The sequence below is a fragment of the Galeopterus variegatus genome, unplaced genomic scaffold (assembly GCF_000696425.1).
Source record: "Galeopterus variegatus unplaced genomic scaffold, G_variegatus-3.0.2 Scaffold615, whole genome shotgun sequence".
In the NCBI taxonomy this organism is placed as follows: Eukaryota; Metazoa; Chordata; class Mammalia; order Dermoptera; family Cynocephalidae; genus Galeopterus; species Galeopterus variegatus.
In genome coordinates, this window is record NW_007726726.1 from 462,406 (window position 1) to 468,405 (window position 6,000).

Genomic DNA, 6,000 nt, shown 5'->3' on the forward strand with positions numbered 1-6,000 from the left:
CCCCTGTTAGGGGGTGGCCCAAGAACACCGTGCGGCTGGCCTCCATCCCAGGCCCTCTCACCCTGCAGGGCTTGGTGTCCCGGCAGATGTGGATTTGGGCTTGAACCTCCAGCAGGAGCACAGGCATGAGGCCAGATCCTGGGTTGGCCCTGGAGCTCCCCGCACCCGCTCTGCAAGGGACAGGGTTGGGCACTTGGCCTGGGGCGCAGGTGGCCCCTCCTCCCCTCCTTCCACCTGCCCTAGAAGCTGCAGGGGGAGAAAGCGCTCAGGCCCGCGGGAGCCCCTTCCTCTGCTCACCTGTGCCTCCCGCATCATCCCATGCACTCGCATGTCTGGGCATAAACACACACACACACGCAGCTGCCCGGTGATGTCCACCCCAGGGCCCTGGGCAGGCACAGGCTGGGGTGCCCCTGCCCCCTGCACCAGCTCTCTGAGTAGCAGGGCATTGTGGGGTCCCAGAGCCAAGGCCCAGCAGCAGGAGGCCACCCCTGACTCCCACCTCGGTTGTGTGTGGCTGAGGTCCCCACCTGCTGGGCAGGGGTCACGGGGCCCAGGCTGTCCCCACATTTGCTGGGTTCTGGGCAGCAGCATGGCTGGTAGACTTGGATCCTGGGGCAGCCGGCAGTGGCCCCATCATTTGAGGAGGGGCTCAGGGCACAGGAGCCATGTCACCCACCTGCCCTACCCTGTGCAATTGCTCCCAGTGGGGTCTTGTCCCTGCGTGTGCGGCCCCACCCCATGAGGCGCAAGATGTGGGGGGCTTGAGGGGAGCATCTCGGTTCTGCTTGGTGGAGACGCGGGTGCCGCGTCAGAGTCGAGAATGTGCAGGACGGGGAACCTCATGTTGGGTGCAGCTCTGTCCACCCCAACACCAGGAGTCGGCCTGAGCACAGTAGCCCCAGGATAGGGGACGGCTGCATGGGCCCTGCTGCTCCTGGACCCCAGGATCCACCCCCAAGAGGGAATGAGCAGGAGAAGGGAGTGGGATACCCTAACACATCTGAGGGGCTAGGAATTTAAGAAAATCACCCCTTGTGACTCCCTCCTGTCTCTCTGGAGCCTATGCCCCCTGGAAATCTCAGGAGCCTGGCACTCTTGGAGACCCCCCCACCCATCAACACAGCGGGGACGGCCCATGCTGGGAGGTACCACGGTGTGGGCGTGCTGCTGCTGACCTGGCCTGTGAGGTCAGAGACCAGAAAAGGGGGGTGAGTGAGGGGGTGGGGCATGGCCTCCACACAGCCCCTGCCCCGTGCAAGCCGGACACGCCCCTGGCTGACACACACCTGGACTAGGGGGGCTGCTCGGGGGTTGGCTGCCGAGGCCTGGGCCACCTCAGCACCCAGCCAGGCCGGGACCCGGTGAGGAAGCTGCAGAGCTCAGCCTTGCAGCCGCTCACATTCCAGAAAGTTCCTGAGCCCAGGGGCTGAGATATCAGCGCCCCGTCCTGCAGCCACCCAGAACACACTCCACCCCGTGGGCCCCATGTCAGGGACTGTCCATCAAGGTGAGACCCATGGCCATCGCCAATTACTGCCAGGAGCCCACCTGGGCCCCGTGGCCTGACCAGCAGCGTGGGGCTGGGAAGGCAGAAAGAGCTTCCAGCAGGAGGACGTGCAGATCACAGGAGCTGCAGTGGCCTGCCGCCCCCTCCTCGCGGGGATGGCGGGGACTCAGGACTCAGGTCACCCAGTCACGTCCACTGGTCTGTGGCTGTGCTGGGGTGGCCACACGCAGAGCAGTGGGCTCAGCTGGCACCCTGGGCCACTGCTGTCCCATCCTTGCTCCTGCTCATGCCATTCAGGAGTCGCAGGCCAATCATGCCAGAGGCTCTGGGCTGCTGCTGCTTTCTAAGAGCCTTTTCACTCCATTAAAGATGATCAAGCACATTTCAGCATCTGCCAAGGCCAAGCACATGCTATCGCCCTTCAGCCCAGTTCAGACTGAGGACCTTCCGGTGTCAGGCTGCCCCTGAGCGCCCAGCACAGCCCCGCTGGCCAGGCCCGCCAGCAATTGTACTGGGGTTCACATCTGTCCCCACTGGAACTGCAGCCCTGTGGTCTTGGGCCGCCCTTTCCTCCATGAATGAGGCTCCCAGACAGACGGGAATCATCCTGCTCAAAAGGTTTGGGAAAACGGCCTCCAGCCTGCCGATGGGGGCTTGAGGGGGTGAGCAGGACAGGCTGGAGCCCAGACCAGTAATGCACCAGTTCAGGCGCACCACAGGCTGTCACCTGGGCACACACAGTGGAATATTACTCAGCCATGAAAAGGGATGAAGCACTGCCACACGGGGGCACCTGGAAAACCTGGTGCTCAGTGAAATAATCCAGATTCAAGGGCACAGATCAGAGAGCCCACTGCCAGGGACTGTCTATGTCCCCCCAAATTCATGTGTTGAGGGCCTAATCCCCAATGTGGTGGTATTTGGAAGTGGGGCCTTTTGGAAGTGATTAGGGTTAGGTGAGGTCATGAGGGTGGGACCCCATGATAGGATTAGTGTTCTTATAAGAAAGGAAGGGACCAGAGCATGCCCTCTCCCACCCCCCTCCTCTCTCTTTCTCTCTCTGTGTCTCCCTCTTTCTCCTTCCCTCTCTGCCTCCCTCCCTTCCTCCCTCCCTCCCTCTCTCTCTCTCTCTCTCTCTCTCTCTCTCTCTGCCATGTGAGGATAGCAGAGTAAGAAAGCAGCCATCCACAAGCCAGGAAAAGAGCCATCCCAGGAGCCAAACCGGCTACCCCTGCACTGAGGACTCAGCAGCCTCCCTGGCCTCCACCCACCTGATGCAGCAGTGTCCCTGAGATGCGATGAGCAGAAACATCTCTGGAGTGGCCTGGAGTCCCCTGGAGACCAGAATCGCCCAGTTTTTGTCTGAACCTGTTAGCCAAGCGTGGGCAGCTGGTTGCTGATCTCGTCTGCAGCACAAAACACTTGCGCAGCAAGCAGCCTCCATCCTTACCGTCCTCCCCATGCTCCCCGCAGACCCTGTATTAGTCCGTTTCTGTTGCTATAACAGAGTACCTGAAACTGGGCAATTTATGAAGAAATGAGGTTTATTTCTTACAGTTTTGGAGGCTGGAAGTCCACGGTCCATGGGCACATCTGGTGAGGGCCTGGTCCTGGGTGGGGGCTGTGCAGCAACACAGGGTGTCACACAGCAGGGATGGCACAAGCAAGAGAGAGCTCACCTGCTCACTGACTCTCCTTATAAGCCCATCCGAGCCACGCCCGTGACCACCCATGACAGCATCAATGGATCCGTCCCCTCGTGAGGACGTGGTCCTCATAATCCAGTCACCTTTTAGAGGCTCCACCTTTCACCACCATACTGGGGGCTAAGCTCAAACGTAAGCTTGGGGGGATGTTCAAACCTCAGTAGACCCCTTCTGTGCTCCCTGAAACCCAGGCTGTGAGTCTCATTCTTCATAGTTAGAGCTTCCCAGGAAGCATGGAGCAGCATCCCTTCCTCCTGTCCTCATCTGAATTAGGACAGCGATGGCAGGTGGCACCATGGGTCTGCCAGGCCTCCACCCCTCCCCACGCAAACCACAGATCAGCCCAGAGCCAGACTCCCAGGCCCCACCCCAGCCCAGGAGGAGGACTGAACAGGAGCACATCCTGGCCTCATGTTCGGGAACAGTTTCCCGACATGGTGAGGGGTGCGGTGGTCCGGGAGCCAAACTAAAACCCGCCAGCTTGACATCACACGTGGCCACGCTCTCAGGCAGGCTGTGCTGGTGTGAGTTTTGCTCGGCCACTAGACGTCTTCCTAGCAGAAGCCCTGGGGAATTATGCATTTCAGTCACACTCTCTAAATTTTCATTAAGAGCCTTCACCCAGAGAAAATGATGGATTAGATTTTATTGTTGGAAAGAAGCCAGATAAAATTAGACGTCTCTTTTCCTTCCCCACCCCCACCCCCGTTCTTTCCTGAAACCTCCACCTCCCTCGCTGGGCTCCCTGCAGTAGGTGTCGGGGAAGGTTCACTAGCCGAGAGCACTTGGTTCGGTCGCTCCCCACGGGCCTGTCCGTGTCTGCTCTGCGTGTGACCCGGCTCTGGCTCCACCTTCCCTGTGTCTGGGGAGCTCGGCTCTGGGCTCTGCGGGGCGTGAGCAAGCGCGTCTGCGGCTTCTTTCCGCTCTTCGGAAAGGCTTGCTAGAACGATACGGGTATAAGCCACTGAAAGATTTTGCTGCACAAGAGAAATTAATCAGATTCCTCATCTGTCTCTTTTCCCTTCCAAGTTCTCCTTCTTCCTGACGTGGGTAACCTGTTCCCAAAACCATTGAAATAGAATTAAGAGTTTGTCACCAACTCACCACTTTTTAGCAGAGCCAGTTTTGCACAGGCTGCTATCTACTGTCACTGTGCATGGATGGTGGGTTTTAAGAACAGGTGTTACTTCTTACTACATCCATGGAAGACAGAAAGATTACTCTGCACTAAACTAGGGCTTTGATCCAACCCGTCAGTCAGCTCATCGTTCGAAAACCATTGAAGAAGGGACCCACCCGGCTGGCATTGGCTACAGGGGTGCAAAAGCCGCGGGTGTTGGCGATATTTGTGGGGGTGTTGATTTCTGCAGATTAGATTCCATGTGGATCTATCTGCAGAGACCTTGAGCAGGTTCCAGACGCCTCTCCCCACCTCTCAAGCATCTTAACTTCATTGCGTGGGAAGGTCTGCATGACAGACACGGGCAGAGGTGACATCTGCACTTTATTCAGTGACAGCCGCCTTCGTGCTCCCCTTGGGTGGGATGAAACCCAGGCCAGGCACCCATGGCCAGAGGACCTGGTTATAAACCAGCTGACTCCCCTGGGATGGAAACGTGTCCCGTCTTCTCTCTGCCCCATGCTTTCCTCTTCACGGTGCCAGCCTGGAACTGCACACTTAGAGACACCCCCACCAAAAATGCATCCTGCCACCCCACCCCCAAGTGTCGGTGGATGTCCCAGAGGCACTGCCAAGCCAGCTGGAAAGACAGCATCAGGGCTAGTTCTGCTGGAGTCCTGATGCCGTTCCCCAGTGATGTTGCCAAAATCCTTGGGAACGTTCTGGGACTGTGGGTTCCAGAGACACTGGCTGAAGCCTGGCAGGCAGTGGGGTGGGGTGTGCCCAGCCCTGCCATGCCTGTGAGTGGAGGTCAAGACCCCGGGGCCGAGTCCTTCTGATTGTTACTCTGTCCCCCTCCTTGTCCTCAACTCGGGGCTGACGGCTGCTCTGGGGTTTCATGATTGTTCATGTCATTCATTCATCCTCAACAGACTGACCCGGCGCCCTCCCAGCCAGGCACAGTGAGGGGAACCAGGGACTGGCAGAGGAGGGGTGCTGGGCACCAGAGAAACCATGTACACAAAAGGGTCCAGAGCTTCACTGCCCACCATGGCACCGTGGGCCACATGTAGCTACCAAGCCCTAGAGATGTGGCTGGTCAGAGCCCAGGTGCCCTCCGAGCATGACAGGCAAAGACAGCACAAAAAGTGATGAAAACAGCAAATCAATAACTATTATATTGATTACGTGGCGAAGCAATAATGTTTGAGATACATCGGGTTAAATGAGATATGATATTAATGTCAATTTTACCTGTTTCCTTTTACTTTTTGGATGTGGCAGCTAGAAAACTACATCTGTGGCTCACATATGTTTCTTTAAGATGAGCTGTGCCAGAGCCCACCTTCGCAGAGCACACAAATATGTATGCACATGTGTGCACACACACATGGGCATGAACACGTGCACGCGCACACGTGGGCACACACGTGGGCACACTCACGTGGACACACACAGTGAGCCCAGCTGGGGCTGGGTCTCCATGTGGGGCCGCCCATGCCCACCTCACCAGCTGCCTCCCGGTATCCAAGTTCTTTACAATCTGCTACCCGCTGGGCTCCAGAATGGGAGGGCAGGGGGATGTCGGCTTTTAAATTTAAAATTGTAAAAGCCTTCTCAAAAGACACCAGGCCATGGAGGGGGGCACACTGAGGGAGGAGGTG